The sequence below is a fragment of the Oryctolagus cuniculus genome, chromosome 4, assembly GCF_051225735.1.
Source record: "Oryctolagus cuniculus isolate XC-2025 breed Fujian yellow rabbit chromosome 4, ASM5122573v1, whole genome shotgun sequence".
In the NCBI taxonomy this organism is placed as follows: domain Eukaryota; kingdom Metazoa; phylum Chordata; class Mammalia; order Lagomorpha; family Leporidae; genus Oryctolagus; species Oryctolagus cuniculus.
In genome coordinates this window covers 57,647,171-57,670,575 of record NC_142870.1, presented here as the reverse complement: position 1 = coordinate 57,670,575, position 23,405 = coordinate 57,647,171, and the positions used below count along the sequence as shown (strand labels likewise).

The following is a 23,405-nucleotide window of genomic DNA, read 5'->3' as shown; positions in this document are numbered from 1 at the left end:
TCCTTGTTGCAGCCATTGTCAGCCACAGTTCTGATTCTTCTCTGAAAACATTCCCAATCAGATTTGTGGGGAAGACTCTAGTAGTTGTTCTCAAAAATCAGTTTTCTGAATAATTTAAGATCAATAGATTAGATATGACTTTCCAAGACTGAGAGGGGGAAAAACCAGAAAATCCACAAAACAAATTCATGTAATTTGTGCATTTACATGTCTATTGTTTAAAATGAAACCATTCCTACGCTATTGTTTAGAATGGTTGGTAAACAAGAGTTTTGTTGACAGATGGAAATGTTAGATAATTCCTATATTTATAGTTGAAAACATTGGTGTATCTAAAAAATATGTACAGACTGTTTTGCTTAAAGGATTAACAGCCTTGCATTGAGTAATAAAATTGTCATTCTTTTGTCACCCCTGATACTTCAAAATAATTTGAGAGTTTTCAAAATATGATACTTGTATATTGTAAAGCAATATTCTTTACTATACTTAGTATTCTTTACTATACTTAGTGCTAATAGTCAAACAAACTGAAATATACTTACTATTGGATTGTAGCTCTGTTCATTGTTTTGAGACTTCCTAACTTAATAGTTATCAGAGTATGAGATTACTATATGTTTAATCATCCACATTGCTATACTTTTATGCGTATTAAATTAAAAGATGACTACTATGTAGTGTTATTCAAGTTGTTTTAGGATGTAAGCTTAATTTGTTGCTTGTATTGGCTTTGTTATCTGTTTTTCTTTTGAGATTTTCATCTATTGCTTGTCCGTATTCTATAGAAGAGTAATTCTCAGTAATATGATCCTGGCTTGCCACTTTGAGATGATGTCTTGTGCCTACAAAACAGATAAATAGTGGAAACCAAGTAGCCTAAGAACCACTGTATCCAACAACTCTGTTGCTCAAATGTGGCTGAAGGGGTTTTTGATAATGACTCCTGGTTGTCAATCACTTCCCTCCTAACAAAGGACCAAATCTCCAATCAGCTCAAATCCAACTTAGCGACAAGAGACAAACAGAACTTACCTATAGAATGACTGATCAATAATGTTTTCAGAAAAGGATCTTGTTCACAAAGAGGAAATAAAAATCTAAACAAAGTTAGATGAAGCTGTGAGATTATAAAAGAAAGGTTTCCTATACATGGTTGCCTGATAGTAACTGTCACCAAGGACTTTGTTGGAACTGTAGAGTCTAAAGAGGACACTCATTTTAAAAGAGAGACCTTAACAAGATATGATACTTGCTTTTCTCATACGTAATGCCTATATATATATATATATATATATATATATATACAGTGATATACTGAGGAAACTGTCACCTATTTATACCTAAGAAGGGTTAGGACTGGAAGTAGTCACTCAAAATTTGGGAAAAATAAAACAACTAATGGTGTACATTTCGAGGATCTAGACATTGCCACAGAGGATTCCCGGATGTTTCTGGAAATGATAACAGTCACTTGTGATGTTACAGTCACAAGAGACAGAGTAGTTCACTTTTGGGCTTCCCCACATAGTGCGTACATCTCACAGTTGTGCTGCAGCAGCAAGCAGAAAGGTGAATGGCTGATGTCTGGCCATTTGGGAAATACTCAGCCATACTATTTGGTAACCTAAATATTCTCTAAATCCAACCACTTTGCTTCCAGACAGTTTTGGGAAACCTATGTGAGGCTGATCATAGGTTATTGAACAAATGTGTTTTAGCAGGCTGGACTTTAACAATGTCTACTTAGAGAGTTCAGACCTACAACCATTCATGGATGGAAACAGCTTCACAGACTAGAAAAATAAAAGACTGGATATGGGATAGCAACTCTCCAAGGAACTTTGCAAACAGTAGCATTCCTGTCAGTTATCAGCCCAGAAGGCTGAGCTCAAACCCTTCCTCCTCACCTATGCCTTACCAAAAAAGAGTAAACACGCACACTGACTCTAAGTAAGGAATGTGGGATGTCCGTGGCCACAGCTTCCGCTGGGATAGAGAGCAAAGATGTAGGTTAGTCCTTCCTTGGGTTCAAGGAAGTGGGAAAAAGTGTGTAGAAGGCTGTCAATTTTCCAAACACCTTTTAGAGATGGACCAGATCTCTCCTCCACTGGCATGATTCTTTGTTATCCTTGTTCCACAAACAGGACTGGAGAGTTTAATTTGGCACTTGAAAGCCCTGACCAGCTATACTTAAAATGTCTTAAATGACAGTGCCAGAAGATCGTCATTGTTAAATAACAAAGATTTCCTTCTGAGAAAAACAGTTCTCCAAAACAGAGTGGGTTTGTGTGTCCTTCTCCATGGGGAATTTGTGCTCTCAAAAAAATAAATGTTGTGTATACATTCCCAATAATGCTGGATATATCTCTTTAACTATGCAAGATATACACACTCAGATTACTGCAATATTTGATCCCACACTAAGTCTAAATTGATGGCTTTACTCCTGAATTGGGCCTGAAAGTTTCCGATGACAGAAACTACTAACCTTTATGGTTTTCTGTATAAATATACAAATATTTCATTGGTGCTCTGGTATGTTGATGCACATGCAGGAGACAGTTGTGTAAGAACTAACTGGGACAAACCCTGCCATGATACACGATAACTTCAGTTAAGTAAAAAGAATATTCACTGCCTCCTCTCCTCAAATCCTGAAACATGCCCTACCTCACATCTTTATCATCAGAAAGTAGCCAGAATGATCAGTTCCCCTAATCCTAAAGGGCAAAGGAGTGACAAGGAATAGGGAAAGGGGGATGGAAACAGAGTCCCTGAATAGGGATTTCAATATAGACACCAGATACCAACAAACTTATCTCCTAACCATCATCTCTTAGCTTAAAGTTTCCTTGTTCTTCCTTTTGTTAACACATGAAATAAAAAACTGGATTGAAGACATGATAGATCCAGCCCTTCAAGATTCAAATCACCTGATTCATGAAGTCATTTGACTCTCCCATAAGTGACAACAATTAGTATCATCTCACAAAGTCTCACTTAAGGGGATTCCAGGCAGGAGGCAGAAAGCAACTAACAGCTGCATGTAGTCCCCATGCTGACTGAAGACAACTTGGCCATCATAAAATTTCCTAAAAGTAGGACATTGCTGACCCAAGTAAGGCCTTCAATGTAATATGGCCTGAATTCAGTAATCCATGAGACTGAATGAGAAATTACCTGTTAATAGCTGTCTAGGATAAGCCACTGGTTTTCAGCTAGAGTTGTTTGACTTTCTATATATGTAAACTTTTAATCTGTAATACAAAGAGACCCAGTAAGAGTAAATGGAATATGCCTTAAATAGTGGTTCAGAAAATTATATTAATCCAAATGCCTATTGGCTCACACGGCTTAAGTACATCTTTGATAGATAGGCTGCTTTAAATTTTTTTCTAAAAAAGGAGGGTAAAGATAGTTTCAGAATTGTTGACATATATTTGTGTCTGAGTTTGCTGGCCAGGAAAACTAATAATTCAGATAAAGTTTTAATGTTCATTGTGCTAGGTACATACATTCATTTACTAAAAATGTTATCTCTTAAGTTAGAGATTTTAAAACTATTACTTCAAAATGTAAATTAAAAGAACCAGTAGGTAGGAGAGAGAAATAGAAAAGAAGCTTTAGGCTGGCGCCGTGGCTCACTTGCTTGATCCTCCACCTGTGCGCTGGCATCCCGTGTGGGCACCAGGTTCTAGTCCCAGTTGCTCCTCTTCCAGTCCAGCTCTCTACTGTGGCCCGGGAAGGCAATGGAGGATGGCCCAAGTGCTTAGGTTCCTGCACCCACGTGCGAGACCAGGAAGAAGCACCTGGCTCCTGACTTTGGATCAGCGTAGCTCCGGCAGTAGCGGCCATTTCGGATGAGAACCAATGGAAGGAAGACCTTTCTCTCTGTCTCTCTCTGTCTCATTGTATAACTCTATCTGTCAACAAAATCAAAAAAAGAAAAAAGAAAAGAAGCTATAGCATGAGGACGTATTCTTGGTAATGGCAGTTACGGAAAGATATTTGTAGAAAAGAAAGGCATTGCATATGAATTACAGCATATGAAATTTTGCCATAAAATAGAATGCCTGTATCATTGTAAACCAGAAGAAAAAATAGGAATAAAGACTGAGGTATTTTATGAATGTTAGAACTTTTGTGGAGGTTGAATGTTGTGAGGAGTTAGGTTGTCTGAGATTAAAAAGAAACTGGAGACCCTAGGCTTGAGTTCTCACCTCTGCAGTTGGAGAACTTCACTTCTATTTACTCTGCAGCCACTAGTGCTTCCTCTAACATCTCTCTTCCTCACCCTAAAGCTTTGGGCCCCTCTTTTGAATACACTGATTCAGCTTATTTCCTTTAAAACACAGCAAATCTATTTCCAAATGGTAACAACTCTTTCAACAACAAATCCCTACAGAAAATGCCACCTGAAGTCCGCTGGATAACACCGTAGACATTTCTGAAACGAATTACCCCTCTGCCATGTAGCTGTAGCACTTGCTGAATCCCTACAGCCAGGAACCTTGAACACATGGACAGTGCCTAACACATGGACAATTTTAAGCAAGGTTATTGGCACACCACTGTTTGGCATGAAGTAGTTGTAAAAGATGAGATCTTCATTCAAATGCCAAGCATTTGTCACTTGTTAACTTCTCAGAGGGGAATGTGGAAGTCATATGGGCACCCGGCAATAAGGAAGTCCTTGGTGAAAACCTCCAGCAATAAAGAAATCACTTGTGATGGAAAAGACTCTACCCAACAGCAAACCTCCTCAAATATGTATCTCCCAGACTATAACACACATGGCAGCAGTTGTCATTTCTCACTGAAACGGCTGCTATGCAGGATACAAAAGTAGCAAACTAGCTCTGTTCCTTTGCAGTGTGCATTTAATAAATCCAACTCATTGCACTCCAACTGCTCTGGTGAATTCTTTCACCAGCCATGACACCAGCCTCAAGCAGCCTCTTCCCAAAACAGTATTTACCGAAAGGCAGAGAGACACAGAGACAGGGATCTTTAACCTCCTTGTTGACTCCCCAAATCACCACAAGACACTGGGCTGGGGCCAGCACCATGGCTCAATAGGGTAATCCTCTGTCTGTGGCACCGGCACACCAGGTTCTAGTCATGGTCGGGGAGCTGGATTCTGTCCCGGTTGCTCCTCTTCTAGTCCAGCTCTCTGCTGTGGCCCGGGAATGCAGTGGAGGATGGCCCAAGTCCTTGGGCCCTGCACCCACATGGGAGACCAGGAGAAGCACCTGGCTCCTGGCTTTGGATCAGCGCAGTGCGCCAGCTGCAGCACACTGGCCACAGCGGCCATTGGAGGGTGAACCAATGGAAAAGGAAGACCTTTCTCACTGTCCACTCTGCCTGTCAAAAAAAAAAAAAAAAAAAAGAGAGAGAGAGAGAGAGAGAGACTGGGCTGGGACAAGCTTAAGACAGGGGCCAAGAACTCCATGCCAGTTTCTCACCTGGTTGGCAGAAACTCAAGTGGGTAAGCCATTATGTGTTGCTTTCCAAGCACATTAGCAGGGAATTAGATTGGAAGTAGAGGAGCCTGGTCTTTCATCAGTTCCCATATGAGGTGCAGTTGTCTCACACAGTGATTTGACAGGTGTGCCACAGTGCTGGCTCCTGAAACTATCATTATTCAAAATGCAGTTCATGGTATATTTACCACACTTTTGAATATTCAAATAAAATACTTCCAATTTTAGTGGATATATCCAAGAGTTACTTCATAACAAGTATTGAGAAATTGTAGAAAATGAGAAAAGGCCCAGCCTACTAGTGGGTTGAATTGCAACAAATTAAGCTAATAAGCTTGATAATATGCCACATTTAGTTAAATTTCAATTATGTAGACATTTAATTAGAAACCATTTTTAGTATTTGTTTTAGTAGCAGATTTGAATATTTTTGCAGCTTGAAATGGACATGCCAAAGAAATGTCTTTGTCAAGTAGCAAATTAAAAATGCCTTTTTTCTTACATTTATAACAAAAGTTTCTCGTTAAGAATCATTCACCATCTTTATTGATACACAAAATCCAACAGATAATGTTAGTGAAAATGGTGCCGTCTTATCGGAGGTACCCTCTTAAGCCTTGGGCTTCATCTTGGGCTCTGGTCTAGTTGCCATCTTGTACAATAAATTTGGCTTCTCTGAAATAAGTTTCAGTTTCCTAAGTCCAGCCTGGTTTACCAGAAATCAGATAACCAAATGGCCCAACCAAATGTGTTGCCTACACCACTCTCAATGCAATTTACTGTTCTTACTCCCTTATCTCTGCTAAGCTATATAAGACCTATTCTCCTAGTAAAGCCTACTGTTTCTCTTGTGCATGGAGAAACAGCCTTGTTGGCCAACAATAAACTTTTCCTTTATGCTGGTGTTGGTGTGTTTTGTGGTGGCTATCCTTAGTACCATGACTCGGATCCAGGCTCTCCCTTCAACTTTGCTCTCCCCTTGGTGATGTAAGGATGCTTCAGGATCCTGGATTTCTGCCAACCACAAAACCACTCCTGAATCCGCTTCTTCACCACTGAATGTTTTGTGATCTCCATCTATACACCGGCCCTTCAACAACAATTCTGAGGTAAGATGGGGTGGGCAGAGGATTTTCACTTTGTGACTTTCTACAGATTGTGGTTCTATGCAACTTCACCCCAAAGTCCTGACACCAGGCACCACAACTCCTACAGCCTCATGCCCCTCCCAGCAACAGCAGGTGTGGTGACAACTGAACCCTCTGTTTCCCTTCTATGGGCTTCACTCCCCTGGCTCCAGTGGGTGTAAGTGGCTACCCCCCCAACTTTCTACTCCCTTACTCCCCTTGTCGGAATTTTGTAATCTCAGAGATGCCTGCTATCTGCCAATTCAACATTTACAAGTCGCTATGGGAGCTTTTTCATCCCACATTCCATCCTACTCTCTCCTCAATCGTCTCCTAAATAATCTTATTCCTCTCTGATTAGACCCAGATCTTAAATGTCATTGCCTCATCTTTCTTTGTGAATAGGTGGATCCCATGTATGCCCTCAGCAACCAGTCCAACTAGCTGCTTAATGGTGCATTTGACCCTGGTATTATTCAGGAGCTCTGCCTTCTGTGAGCATTCGGTAAAGTTGAAGGAGATTCCCTATGTTCAAGCTTTCTCCTTTTTCTGATCTAAGCCTTCTCTCTGCAACTCGTGTTCCCTAGCTCAGGTCACTTGGCCTTGAAGGCTCCCACTAAAGTCCCAGAGCCAGAGCCAAAACCCCTTGGTGTTATATTCGATCCTGCAGATGAGCTCCTACCTTACTGCCCCCTACCACAAGTACCAGCTCAGCTCTCCTACTCAGGCCCCAGCCCAGTCATTTCTGCTCAACAACCTCAAGGCACACCGTCCTCTCTGGCTCTGTTTCATTGACAACTACCTCTTTAGCCCAGGAATTCCAGGAGGCAGCATCTGTCTCTATTCCCCCTGCCTCCTACTTGCCCTTATCTCAAAACCACCCCTTGTCCATTTTTATTCCCCTTGCTTTCCCTGTCTTATCTCAAACCCAGCCCTCATTCCAATTTTCACTCTCCCCCATTCCATTGAGTCAAAATACTGTTCCCACCTTGACACCACCACTTCATATCATTGACCAGCCCCTCTGCTGTGCCTAATCCCCAAGTCACTCACTCTCATGTGACAACTGGTGAGCTTTTCTCCATGTTGCCCCTTCAAGAGGTGGTAGGAGCAGCGGGCATAGTCAGGGTCAAAGCTCCTTTCTCACTTGTTGATCTCTCACAAATTAAAGAAAAATGGTTCTTTCACCTCTAACCCAGTATTGTACATAAAAGAATTACAATCTCTCACCCAGTCCTGTGATCTGACTTTTCACATGTCTTAGTGATCCTCTCCAGTAGCTTCCTTCCATAGGAGTGAAGGTGAGTTTGGGAACAAGCCCGTTTCCATGCCGATAAGACCCATCAAACTAACCCTGCTTACCCCATAGGAGCAGATGCAGTCCTAGGACAGGACCTCAATTGGAACTACAACTCCCTCAATGGCATAATGTCCAGAAATCATTTTATTATCTGCATATTAGCTGGCCTCAAAAAAAAATCCACCCAAAAGGCTGTAAATTATGATAAACTGAGAGAAGTTGTTCAAGATACAAAGGAAAACCCTTCTGCCCTTCTGCCTTTTTACATCATCTGACACAGATCTTTCTCCAATACACCAACCTAGATCCAGAATCTCCCGACAGTCAGGGCCTCCTCATGAGCCATTTCTTTGCTGAGAGTTTCCCTGATTCCAAATTTAAAGTAGCTCTAGAGTGGCCCATTAACTCCACAGGCAGCAATTCTAGAGATGGCCTTTAAGATATATAAGATGGAGCCGGCGCCGTGGCTCAATAGGCTAATCCTCCACCTTGCGGCGCCGGCACACCGGGTTCTAGTCCCGGTTGGGGTGCCGGATTCTGTCCCGGTTGCCCCTCTTCCAGGCCAGCTCTCTGCTATGGCCAGGGAGTGCAGTGGAGGATGGCCCAGGTGCTTGGGCCCTGCACCCCATGGGAGACCAGGAAAAGCACCTGGCTCCTGGCTCCTGCCAGGATCAGCGCGGTGCGCCGGCTGCAGCGGCGGCCATTGGAGGGTGAACCAGCGGCAAAGGAAGACCTTTCTCTCTCTGTCTCTCTCTCTCACTGTCCACTCTGCCTGTCAAAAAAAAAAAAAAAAAAAAAAAAAAAAAAAAAGATATATAAGATGAGGGATGAGAGAACCCAAGGGCCAAGTTTCAGAGGCTGGTCAAAGCCTTCCAACAATCTGCTACATCCAGTGCCCCAAGGCAACCACTGGAGTCATTAGCCTGATAATAAGGGCCCCTGAGGTCTGTGGTTTAAATGTGGACAAATGGACTACTGGGTCAGAATGTACCCCAGCACAAGGAACCCACAAATACTCTGCCCTAAATGTCACTAAAGGGCCATTGGGCAGTGGACTGTTCTTTTGTCCATTGAGTCAGTAGGCCATGCACTCCACCTATGCCCTGGGTTGACCTTTGAGGGCTAGCTATTGAGGATTGAAGAATTCCAGACACCCAACACCTGACTATGACCATCACTGCATAGAAGCCCATGGTAACTGTGACAGTAGCAGGTAGGCCAATTTCTTTTCTCATCTACACAGGGGCAACCTTCTCAGTTCTTACACTACTGGAGTCCTACTTCTGCTGTATCTACCTCCATACTCAAGGTGGAAGTAAAATATTACAGACCTCTACACACTCCCAACCTGCTCTGCATTATTAATACTATGCCTGTTTCCCATTCTTTTCTCATTATACCTCAATGCCCTACCCCCTCCTGGAAAGAGACACTCTGTCAGTTCGGTGTTCACATGGTTTTCACCCTCTGGCCATTGTCCCCATCTTCTGGCCCACTTTGCCTCTCCTTTTATAACTTATCTCTCAAAAAGACCTGGTCTCAGCCACTATGCCTACATCAATACCCTGTTAACCGGTAACTAACAGGTGTGGGACATCAGCCACCCTATGATAGTGGCTCATCATACTCTGGTACAGATTAAGTTTGGGACCCTTCAACCTTTCCTCCTCAGCCTCAGTGTCTCTTGTCCTTCTCCAGTCTTTGAGGATTGAAGCCTACCACCACTAAACTCCTCCTTCAGAGTTTACTCCATGAAGCCAACTGCCCTTATAACCCTCCTATCCTGACAGTAAAAATACCTAATGGATCTTTCCGCCTGGTCAACACTTGTGTCCTATCAATTCTGTAGTGTACACATACAACCTGTAGTACCCAACCCATTTGCTCTCCTCTCCTCCATCCCTACCTCCACTTCTCATGTCTCAGTTATAGATTTTAAAATTCATTCTTTGCTATCCCTCTACATTCCTCCTCTCAAGATCTGTTTGCTTTCACTTGGACTGATCCTGATTCCCATGTCCCCACATAATTAATCTGGACTGTTCTCCCCTAGAGGTTCAGAGACAGCCCCCATTTGTTTGGTCAAGCCCTGGCCAATGATTTATATACTCTTGATTTATCCCCCTCCTTCCTTCTCCAGGATGTCGATGACCTCCTCCTTTGTAGTTCTTCAAAAATGGATAGCCAACAACAGACTGCTACTCTTCTTAACCTCCTAGAAGCCAAGGGTTACCAGGTGTCCTTTACCAAGGCACAGCTTTCTGTATCTAAGGTAACCTATCTCAGCATATACCTCACTCCCTCTCACAAAGCTATCACTATAAAAAGGAAGCCTCATAGCCTACCTCCCACCTCCTTCTACCAAAGAAAAAAATTCTTTCCTTTTAAGTCCTTGAAGGGTTCCCACCTCATCGATTCCAAACTTCTACCTTCTAGCCCAACTACTCTATGAAGCCACAAAGGGATCCCTCCAAAGAACCTCTCATATCCCTAGTAACTTCCCAATATCATAAGCTCCAACAGGTTATTCTACAGATCCTTGCCTAACACTTACCAGATCTCACATGACCCTTCCTCATCTATGCCACTGAAAACCAAGGAACAGCCTTGGGGATTCTCAGACATCAGGTTGGTCCCTGTTTTGCTCCTGTAGCCTATCAAACCACTAGATCCCACAGTCAAGAGCTGGGTGCCCTGTCTACAGGTGCTAGCCTCAGCAGCAATTCTCATACAGGAGTCAACAAAACTGACTTTTGGATCACCACTTACTATCATTTCTTCTCATCACCTGTCAAAGCTTCTAACCAGTTGCTTCCACCATTGTGCATTCTTGCCCTCCAGGTGGCACTAATTGAAGGCCTTACCTTCACTTTTAAACCCTGTCCTCCTTTCAATCCAGCTACTCTTATTCCCCCTTCCTTGCCATCTTTAGATCCCACAACTCTCACTCCTGTACTGAGACCATTGAACACCTATCACCCCATACCTGAAACATTCAGGAAGTTCCCCTCATTAATTCTGCTCTGGTATGGCTCACAGATGGCAGCTCTCTCTACCATTAAGGAATCAAAAGGGCAGGAAAATCTGTGGTGTTGACCACCAACAAAATCGAGGCTGGACCACTCTCTCCCAAAACTACTAATCAGCAGAGTGAAATTTATGCCCTAACCCATGCCTTAATACTGGTTAAAATAAATCAATCACAATTTATACTGACTCCAAATATACCTTCCACTCCAAATATACCTCCTGTCCCACTCGGCAACCTATAAAGGAAAGGGCCTTCTCACCACAAAGGGAACAGCTATCTCTAATGCAGCTTACGTAACTTGTCTCTTATAATATGCCAATTTAAATTATCCACAGCAAAGCACATTAGATTGATAACTCTGGTGTCATGACAGGTAACAATAAGGCAGATTATGTGGCCTGTCAGGCAGCATTGTCTTCCCTCCTTTTCAACTCATCTGCTGCTCTATCCACTGTACTTATAAATTATTCTCAAGACCAACAACCCCGACAGCCTTCCACTCAGGCCATCCTATTTTACCTCCAACACTAGTTTCATCTCAACATCCTTCATTTGACATCCTATCAGTTGTCAAACAATATCTACATCTCATTCGATAGGATACCAAATATCTTTAGCAACTTAACTCTTCATGTTCTATGTGTCAGCAAGCAAACCCTAATTCCAACCTCTGTCTCCATTCTTCCCTTCCCATCAAGCCAGAGGACATCTGTCAGCCTCAAACTGGTAAATTCTCTTCACCTGCATGCCCTAAGTACTTTTAGTATTTCTTGGTGCTGGTAGATACCTTCTCTGGAGGAGTATAAGCCTTCTTGACCACTAACAAACTAGCACTAACAGTATACAGCATCTTATTTCAGGAGAACATCCCCTGAATTGGGATGCCAGCCTCCCCCCAGTTAATGTCCTGAATTCACTTAACTAGTAACTCAGCTACTGAGTAAGGCACTCTACATCCCCTGGCATTTCCAAATTCCTTATCACCCCCAGTCTTCAGGGGTGATCATACATTAAAATCACACACTAAAACATTCTAACCAAACCCTCCTTTGAGCTTCACCTAGGCTGAACCAAGCTACTTCCATGAACTCTGCTATGAATGAGGGCCTTTCCAAAGAGTTCTCTTAATCTTTCATATTTTGAATTAATGTATGGATGCACCTTGGTTCCTCCAACCATACACCTGCAATCTCCAGTCTTGCTGCCTCATCTGCTCTCACCTGTCCTCAGATATCTCCCAGCAGAGTTACAGGAATATATAGACATCTAAAGCCCAGTTCCAGATTCAACTACCTCAGACAGCACCCCTCCTATTTCAGTGGGAGACAAGGACTTCCTGTCCATTTCACTTCCCTACTCCCACCAAGCTATAGGCCAAATAGTCCAGGCCTTGCTAGGTTATTCTCACTACTCCTACTGCAGCAAAATTATAGGGGTTCCCCCTTGGGCCCCCTTCATCCACCTTAAGTATTCCTCCCCACTTCATTCATTATACAGTTACTCCTTCTGGACCAGTCACATCCAAGTTTACCTGGACTCAAGCTCCAATACCAGTGATGCCTGAAAATGAAGACCCCTCCACACTCGATGAACCTGCCTCGGGAAAATGAAGACCACCAAGCCACCTGCCATTTCCAACACCGGACAAGTGCTGATCCTCTCTTAACATTGCTACCAACTGTTCCTACAACTTCTATGGGAGGAATATCAAACACACTCTTTGCCCATTGACCCCTCCTGGCTCCTTTTATATATTAAAGAGCTACATCTCCATCATTTTATATATTGGCTCAATATAGAAGATCCCCACAGAACCATAAAGATTATCAGGGTCTACACTCAGCTTCTGGCAGCTCCCATAGATGTTGTGGTTGATATAATAAAAGAGTCCTCTAAACACCTGTTCCAACTAATTAACTGCATCAAACCTCACTTAACGTGGTTACGTTAACGTGGTTAACGTGGTTAATGTCGTTACTTAACGTGTCCCTCACCCTACTTTATCAACTACCCAATTCTACTTTACCCTCTGCCCTTTACCAACAACAATGCTTTATATGTGCTCCCCTTCAGGAACCTTCCATTAGGGCTACTCTACTCATTAATATTTCTGCTTTTATAAACTCCTGTACTCCAAATCATCAAAAAATTACTGATCATCTTCTTCTCCATTCTGGAGGACAAGATGTAATGTGTTGGGTTATAAACATAACAGAACAGTCCAATGAGCTTATGCCACATAACATTCCCTGTATTATCAATATGACTGTCACTTCCACCACTTACTTTTCTAGCCCACCTAGAGGCCCATTTCTTTGTAATTATACCTTACATACCTGTATTAGCAGTTGTACACCTGGTCCATGTGATTGGTGATCCTTTACCCCCACCTAAAATTATACAACTACTCAGAATTTCTTTTACAGACTAATCCCTCTACTGAGATGAGTGATCTTTCTCCCAGCCTTGGTTGGAATCAGCTTTGCAGCTTCCCTGTCTTAGGTAGTGATCTCGGAAACTACTCTAGGCCAATGTTGTCTATATTAACTGTCTCCAAAAACAGCTCCAACAACTACAAGAGGAGGTCACCAGATCCATTGAGACTTCAGCAGATGCTATTTGGTGCCTTCAAAATCATAATACCTCACTAGTGGGGGTAGTGCTATAAAATAGGTGAGCTCAGGACCTTAGAACACCTGAAAGGGTGGGAACTTGTGTTTTTCTGGGAGAACAATATTGTTAATACATTAATCAATCAGGTTATGTAGAACAAATTGTTAAAATGCTCCAACAAATTGCCACATCTATTAAACAATCTGCCCTAGGGTCCAAAGAACCCCTCCTCTCTGCCTCCCTATGGAGCCCTCTCATCACTTGGTTAATGCCACTTCTAGGACCATTGATTGATGTTCTCCCCCTGGCTTTTTTAGAACCTTGTTTGTTTAAGTGTTTACAGGAGTTGATAATGGAAAAAATCAAAGCCTTCACCAACCAGGTGGTCAACCAAATATTACTACAAGGATATACTCAGCTTCCTACCCAGAAGATCATGGCTTGGTGTGTTTTGTGGTGGCCTTTCAGATAATATTGTTATCAACCAACAACCAAAGGGTGAGATGGTTTCACATTCAATCTAATACAGCAATTTTGGTCTTTGAAGTAATGAATAATCTAAATGCCTACTTGACAATCCAGTTGTTGTTACTACTCCAAAAGAAAACTAGAATTAATTTTCTACCCCAATGTGAATATATAATACTAAATATTGTAAATATTGTAAAGTCATTCTGACTGTCCAATGTCCAATTTTCTTTTCTTTTTTTTTTTTTTTAATTTTTTTGACAGGCAGAGTGGACAGTGAGAGAGAGAGAGAGAGAGAAAGGTCTTCCTTTTTGCCATTGGTTCACCCTCCAATGGCTGCCGCGGCCGGCGCATTGCGCTAATCCGAAGCCAGGAGCCAGGTACTTATCGTGGTCTCCCATGGGGTGCAGGGCCCAAGCACTTGGGCCATCCTCCACTGCACTCCCGGGCCATAGCAGAGAGCTGGCCTGGAAGAGGGGCAACCGGGACAGAATCTGGTGCCCTGACCGGGACTAGAACCCCGTGTGCCGGCGCTGCAAGGTGGAGGATTAGCCTATTGAGCCACGGCACAGGCCTCCATTTTCTTAAAACAAAATAATGCTATATTCAGGCTCAGAACAATACAGAGATTATAGAAGACAACTGCCTTAATCCCACATCGATGGTGCTGCATAAGAAGGTTTATGTTAAGCTGTGCAAAGTTTACTAATTCATCAATTTCTAATTACATTTTATTAAAATATCTCTCTTGGGATTTTCTTACACATAAATTGAAACATTTGATCTTCATTTAAAAGGCAAACCAAAGGAAAACAAAGCAAAACAAAAACGACCTTCTCATTTTGAAACACCAATGCTGTAAGATACAGAATCAAGCAGTCTTATTTTTAAGTTTCTTATTACAACTTTATTATAATTTTATTTATAAATTTATAAAGTGTTTATAATGTTATTATAATTAAATACCAATAAATTCATGATATAATGTGATGATCTCATCTGGTACAGAAAGAAAAGTGAATTTTCTGTCTACATTTAAAATTATTTCTCTGACCTAATTCTGTATCCACTTTTCTTTTTATTTTTATTCAGTTGCCTTAACTAGAGTAAATTGCCCTGTTGACTAGGTTTTATAAGCATGTGCATAAACTCTCAGCTGCATATTTTGGTAATTTAGCTTTTAACAATGTCTCATTTCAAGAATACAACACTGTGTTCTCTTGTTTTGTTCTATGTGGTCACGGAATGATTGTCATCCATAGAGAACCAAAGATAAAGAAAGAAACATTGTAAGCATTGGAAGGTGATAAATAACTTTGAGCCTCAATATCTCATTTTATTCTACTATGAAACAGAGATTATAAAAATTTTAGAAATGACTTATTAAAGTGTTGTGAAGATTAATAGGAAGCATGATAAATAAAGCAATTTGATATTGTCTGGCATATAATGCACACTTGATGAGAGTGAACTATTGATAAAGTATAATGGTGCTGCAACTTCTTAGGAGAAAAAGAGAATTAAGTGATGCTTTTTGAATCTCTATTACATTCCTTGAGTATGGTGATTCATGTTTTTCTTAAGATACTTATATACTTATTAAATAACTGTCAAAAGTCAGAAACTGACATTTAAAGTAATTGTATACTGAAATGTGGTTAATATCATAAATTGTGTGAAGCTCAGAACAAGATGTCAGAAAATCTTAGTAAGCCACAGAAGCCGGAAGGTTGCAAACACCTTGCACTTGCCTGACCCTGAAGCAGGTCATAAAGGCTTCCTTCCAGTCATGTCCACCCTGTACCTAGAGGAAAGGAATGCTCTTATGCTCTAAAGACACAGGGGCACAGCAAAGAATCTGGGCAGAGTTAACTAATATGTTCCCAGCTTATTTCCATTGCATTGTACTCTCTTTGTTGCAACCACACAAGTGTATACTTCATCATATGCAGCATAAACACATACAAATTTCTGTGTTTGAGTCTACAGTTCTGAAGGCTCTATGTTAAATAAGTTTGCATGCATTTTTATTTTAATCTGTTTTTTGTTATAGTTTGCTCAAACACAAACTTGGATGGATGAGAAAATAAATTTTTCTTCTCCTAAAGAGTTCAAACTTCAAATCTGGATTTTTTCAAACCAGAGAAACCGCTCTTTCTTTGACACCTGAACCTGAGTGCTAAGACACTGAAGGCATGAAGGCATAGAGAGCAAGGGGAACAGGCTGTGGCTACCTTCTATTTAAGAAGTCAGGTTTAATCACCTACAAGTTTCATTATTATTCATTCATGTGGAGTGAAGAGGAAAAGGAAGCTCACGTTTTCAGAAGCTAGCTTAACTAGCAAGCAATGCATATGTACACAAACCAAAGTAAGCACTTAAGACACACTAACGATTGCAACTATTTTATGATAAAGATGTGGTTGAAATATAATTACATGCTCTATAATTCTGAATATAATGGCAAAATGATTACAAACTGGTGAAGTCAGATGTCCCATAATCACTCTTTCGTACTTTCCTTCCTTTCCCACTGTAACACATAATAGCAAGTCCTGCTATCTTAAGTCAAGAGTAACAGAAAAGTATTTCAAACAAATAATAGTAAGAACTCTGAAAATAGACATTTTATGGAAATGCTAACTGAAACCCTCAAAATCTTTCTGGTTGAGAATAATAGACCAGATAGTCTCAGCCTCTAATGCAGTCTCTAATCTACTATAAATCAAGAACTTCAGCTATTTATGAAAATTACTTGCAGCTATTTTAATTTTAAGGATTTTAAAATGCAGAGACCCCCCCAAAGAGAATCCTTTTCTACTTCGAAGTTCTCAATGTTTTTGTTTCATTTAATGTGGCTCCTAGGTTTTTATGTTTCCTTTTGAAGACTATAATGTGTTAGAACGTTATTGAGAATTAATGAAGAAAAACATGACAGAAATATATTTTAATATTACTCTCACACTCATAGTTAGCACCTTTCTTAAATGCATTTTCAATAACATGGCAGCAAAAAAGAAAGATTAAATTGCACATTGAACTTTCTTTGCTAGTTGTTCTTAAAATATTAATCTCATATATACTTATAGCATCAAATCTCTTTATAGAGTTCCAAAAAAAAAAAAAACCTCACACAATATTAAATTGATATTTAGGGAGTTCTCGATCAGAAAACTGGCTTTCCAAGATTCATAAAATATTGTTATTTAAGTACCCTCAGTGACCTAACACATCCCAGGCTTTAATTTGTAATATGTTTTTGTCATATGACATCAGGCCGTCGATCATTTTCCCATGTGCATACCACATCTCTGCGGCCAAAACTGGGTTTCCTGGTGTTGCTTACCTGAGGAGACTGACAGTTTCCAAAGTCCATTCATGTGAAAGTAGCATTACAATCTACTTAGGATTCACGAAAATTCACACTGGATTGAAAATCAGTCACATTGGGTAGAAAAACTTCAGCACCAAATAGAATTTTAATGAAATAAAATTATATATCATGAAATAGATTATATTCTACATATATTCATTTTTTTTCTTTTATTATTTACCATTCGTGAGACAGAAAGACATCAGGTAGAAAAAAAGAAGGGAGAGATCTTGAAATCTCATCCACTGGCTCACATCCCAAATAAATGCCTGTGACAACCAGACAAGGCTGGGGCCTGAATCAGGAGCTAGGAATTCAATCCAAGTCTCTCATGTGAGTGGTAGGAACATAATTCCTTGAGCCATTATATATGACTTGTAGGTCCTGCATTATCAGGAAGCTGGTGTCAGAAAACAGAGCAAGGAGTTGGACTCAGGTACTCTGCTAAAGGAAGTGGGCAGTGTAACTGGTAGGCTAGATGTTGTATGCATTTGTGTGTGTTTGTGTAGGCCATTCATATTTTTAAATGGTCAAAATGAGACAATGACACCATCATGTATACCCACTTTAGTTGGGAATGCATATACTTTAGTATTACCATATAATGTATAGGAAGTCCAGTTGAATTTGAATTTCTGATAAAAAATGAGGTTTTTGTTTTGTTTTTTAGTTTAAATATGCCCCAGTTAGGGTGGAAAATACATTTATACTGAAATATTGTTCCTTGTTTATCTGAAATTCAAAGTTAACTTGATATTTTTTTCCTTTTTAGCATCATTAAGATATAATTGACAAGTACAATTTTGTATATTGCAATGAACAATGTGATTTTTGATGCAAGTATGCATTGTGGAATGAATGTTACAATAAAGTTACCTAATCTTCCCTTCAAGTAACATACTTTACATTTTTTTTCTTTATGTGGAAAGAAATTTTTCAAAATCTATTCTCTTAGCAAACTTAAGGTATACAAAAAATAACTATATTGACATTGTTGCACATTATCTTCAGAATATATCTTATAACTGAAAATCGATACCCTTAGATCAATATTGTTCATTTATTCTACCCCACCCCCATCCCTAGTAGTCACCCTTCTCTCTATTTTCTATGAGTTTGATTTTTTAAGTTTTCATATGTAAAAGCGATTATGCAGAAGGTGTCTTTCTATGGCTAGCTTTATTCTGAATAGCTTAAGGTCGTCTAGCTTCACTCATGTTGTTTTAAATTACAGGATTTTCTTCTTTTTAAAAGCAAAATAAAGCCATTTTCAAAAGAAGACATGCATTGGTGCAAACATTTGATGTAGCAGTTAGTCTTCACTTGGAATGCCTGCATCCCTTATTGCCGTCCCTGAGGTTGATTTCCAGTTCCGCTTATAATTCCAGTTGCCTCCTAATGTGCACTCTTGGAGGCAACAAGTGATGGGTCAAGTAGTTGAGTCCCTGCTACCCATGTGGGAGATCTGCACTGAGTTCCCAGCCCTCTCTTGGCCTGGCCCAGCTCCAGCTATCTTGAACATGTCGGGAATGAACTAGCAGATGGGAGCTGTCTCCCTGTCTCTCCCTCTCCCTCTCCCTCTCCTTCTCCCTCTCCCTCTCCCTCTCCCTCTCTCCCTCTCTCCCTCTCTCCCTCTCTCTCTCTCTCTCTCTCCCTCTAATGCTCTGCCTTTTAAAAGAATTAATGAAATAAATAAGTAGTTTTTTAAAAGAAGGTATAAATTATCAATAATATATAAAAATGTTCAAAATTACTAATCAGGTAAATGAAAATGAAAACTTTAATGAAATATCATATCCAACTACCTAGGATGGTTATTACCAAAAAGGCAAGAGACAGTAAGTGTTGGCAAGGATGTAGAGAAAAGGTAAGTGTGAGGTATACATGAAATTATTCATTGTAAAAACATATTATAAAAACACTATAAATGGATTTCAAAGTTTTAGTACAAAATAAGCTTGCCTTTTGATTTGATGTTTCCATGAACTTTTTGAAATAGCCTTATATATGGTTGCTAGGTATGTAAATGGGTACAGCCATAGGAAACCCACATGAAGCCTGATCAAAAAAGGAATAAAAGAGCGATCACTGGAGCCAGCACTGTGGCATAGAAGATAAAGTTGAAACTGCAGTGCTGGCATCCCATATGGGTGCTGCTTCATGTCCCAGCTGCTCCACTTCTGATCCAGCTCTCTACTATGGCCTGGGTAAATAGTAGAAGATGGTCCAAGTCCTTGGGCCCTACACCCATGTTTGAGACCCACAAGAAGTTCCTGGCTCCTGGCTTCTGGCTTCAGATTGGCCCCAGCCATTGCAGCCATTTGGAGAGTGAACCAATGGATGGAAGACTTCTCTATTTTTCTCTCTATGCCTCTGCCTATTTGTAACTCTGTCTTTCAAATAAATAAATAAATCTTTTAAAAAGGGTTAAAAAAGAGCTATCATATGATCCAACAACCCAACATTTGGGTATGCATTCAGAGGAAATGAAATTAGTATCTTAAACATATACACTGCAATGTTCATTTCAGCATTATTGTAAAAAGCCAAAATGTGTAATCAACCAACATATCCATTGATATATGAATGGTTAAAGAAAATACCTCAGGCTGAGTATTGTGGTACAATGTGTTAAGCTATGACTTGGGAAATCCACACCCCATGGCAAAGTGCCTGGTTTCCTGCCTCCACTTTCAATCCAGATTCCTCATAATTCATCTGCAAGGTTAACAGATGATGGATAAATTATTTTTTATATTTAAAAGCTTGTATTTAATGAATGCAAATTTCATAGGTACAACTTTAAGAATAGAGTGGTTCTTCCCCCAAATCTACCCCCACCCCCACTCCCTTTCCACCTCCTACTCCCTCCCATTGATGAGTAAATTATTTGGGTTCCTGCCATCCAGGTGACAGAAACAGAAGGAGTTCCTGATTCTTCGCTCTGTCAGGCCCAGTCCAGGCTGCTGCAGGTATTTGAGGGTGAACCAACAGATTAAATTCTCTCTTTCTCACTCTCTCTTCCTTTCAGATAAATAAATAAATAAAACTTTAAGAAAATGAAATATCTCAATTTTCTATTTAAGATTTATTTATTTATTCAAAGGTCAGAGTTACAAAGTGAGAGGAGGAGAAAGAGAGAGAGGCATATTCTATCTGCTGGGTCACTCCCCAAGTGACTGCAATATACAGGGCTAAGTGAAGCCGAAGCCAGGAGCTATGAGGCTCTTTCTCCCATGCGGATGACAGGAACCCAAGCACTTGAGTCATTTTCTGATGCTTTTTCCAGGCTTTTAGCAGGAGCTAGATGCTGCATCAGAAGTGGAGCCATCAGAACACTAACCAGTGCCCATGAGAGATGCCAGCATTGCCAGTAGCATTTTTCCATGCTATACCACAACACTGGCTCCCTGACATTCCTTATGTATTAAATCTGGAAATCCTAATAGAGGTAAAAAACTATCTAGGAAACAAATGGCTAGACTTAATGATTTTATTCAAAGGGACCTATTCTAAGAAAATAACATCAAAAACAGACGAAAATATCTATAAAAGATACTCACTTTATGCTCTTAATATTTATTTATTATACATTTTTAGGCACTAGTGATAAAGTAGAAAAAGACACAATGAGATCACTATTTTCATAGAGATAAAATTCTAGAACAGATAAACATTTTAAAAATAAATAATAAAGAATTGTTTTGCAATGAATTAAAACCATACAATGTGGTAGAGAGGCAGTTTATTGAGAGATAAAGTTGAGAAGCCTCATCGGAGAAACGACATTTAGTATAAGATATGAAGGAAGAAACAAAAAGTAACAGCAATGGAAAAGGGAGAAACATGCCAAATACTGGAAACAGAAATATTCATTGCACAATTTGGCATATTCAGGCAACAGAAAGAAAAATAGATTGAATCCATAAATGCTAGGAGAATTATTTGAGATGACATCATAGGGATAGGCAAGATTTGACTAATTCAGGACTCACAAAGCCAGAGTAATGAAATTATACTTTGTAGTAAAAACAATAGGAAGCAAATAGGGGGCATGAATCACATTATCAGAAAACTCTGTTTTGTAAAAATAATTTTAGTAAATAGATTATAAACAACTTTGTGTGCAAGCTAGGCAACCAGTGAGTGAAGCTGCCATTGATAGTTGAAATTAACATTACTGAACACATTTAAGCAAAGAATTTGAGAACTGAGTCTAATTGTGCCAAACTATTACACATTCAAATGGAGATTAGTCATAGCCAGATATGAGTTTGGACTTCAGGAGACAGATCAATATTCGAGTAAATAAGCATATTGGTATTTAAAACCATGGCAATGGACAAGATTTTCTAAGAAAATTAATATAATAAATAGATACAGAAATGCTAGCAAATCTGAGTTCTGGAAATCCCTGACACCTGGAGCAGAAGCGTAATACTATATAACGTAAAGGAAACTTAGAGTAGGGTTTGTTTTCAAAAAGTGGGTTTGGTCAACTCACACAGAATGAACCTTATGATTAGGTAGTTTGAGAGCAGATATGGTACAACTATAATTGTAATCCTTGATTTATGAAGGTTCAATTTACGATTTTTCAAATCTGTGATAATACAAAAGGGGCAGACATTTAGTAGAAATTGTGCTTCAAATTCTGTGTGTTCATTCTTTCTAGCTGGAAATATGTGCTTGAATTCTATTAGGATGTTTGGCACAGCAGCAGGTCCTGCAATCACAGGACGATAACTGCACTCTGCAGCACACTGTGTCACTAACCTTTCATGTCTGATAGTTTAGGCATGCTACATGTATTTCCATTTATGATCTTTTCAATTTAAATTGGTTTATCAGGGTTAAATTCTGCAGTAAGTAGTAGAGCATCTGCATTTGGTAATACGATGACCATTAGTGCATTAGTGACTAAGAACAGATTCAGCTGAGTGGTCAGGAGCAGAAGCCTGGCTGAACCTGAATAAAAAAAAATGCAGATGAGGAATCCGCTGTGAAACTGCTGACAACTCTGCAATCAGATACAATGCAAAAAGAAGGAAAGAAATGTGGGTATATTTGAAAGACAGGAAAGATGTTTTAAGTAGCTGAAAGAACCTAAAGATTGCTTTACATTTCTGTAGATAATACAACAGAGAAGGAAAGAGAGATGTCATAAACAATGACCTCAGAAGAGACAGGCCTGGATCCAGAGCCAAGCGGAGTGATTGTGTTTTGGTAAAGGTAGATCTGTATAGCCTTACTTGGAGCCATGACCAGATGACAGTAAATAGGAGGAGAGAAGACAGACAGTTTGGAATAACAAGTGGAAACACTTTAGAGTTTGAAAAGAGGAGTCAACAGTAAAATTCCAAGAACTGAGAAATTTCTCAATTTTATGTAATATACTGTAGCTATTAAATATGAATATTTTCTTGAGATGGGGAAAACTCATATTTAATTAAAGAGTAAGATGAAAACTTACTATATAATATAAAACTTACTATATAATATAAAAACTTTATATAATATGAAGGATTTTATATATATATATATATGGAGAGAGAGAGAGAAGAGAGGAAGCAAAAGGGAGAGACAATGGTATTAGCTATCTGAGAAATACATTTATAAAATATTAATAGTGGTTAAGCATGGGTTTTTGGTATGTGACTAAGGGTTATTTTGCACTTCACGTATTTATATAATAAAGAAAATAAATTTCAAAGATATATCACAATTCTTCTTTAGAATCAATTTAAGATAGATTTTCTATCCTATTTCACAAATCTCTGATTAGAGCACTCTAATTTTAACGCTAATTATTATTCCTCTTAGAAAGTTCAAATGGAGTGCTGGTGCTAAGGCATAGTGAGTTAAGGCACCACCTGCAGCACCGGTGCTCCATATGGGCACATGTTCAAGTCCAGGCTGTACCACTTTCTATCCAGTTCACCTGCCAATGGCCTGGAAAAGCAGCTGGGGTGGCCCAATTACTTGGGTCCCTGCACCCTCAAGGGAG

The 23,405-nt window shown here is 39.8% G+C and overlaps 1 pseudogene; it reads left to right on the top strand.

The window, feature by feature from the left end:
* The window catches only part of LOC100349009 (poly(A) RNA polymerase GLD2-like), a 198,007-nt pseudogene that overhangs the window by 104,658 nt on the left and 69,944 nt on the right, over positions 1–23,405 (top strand).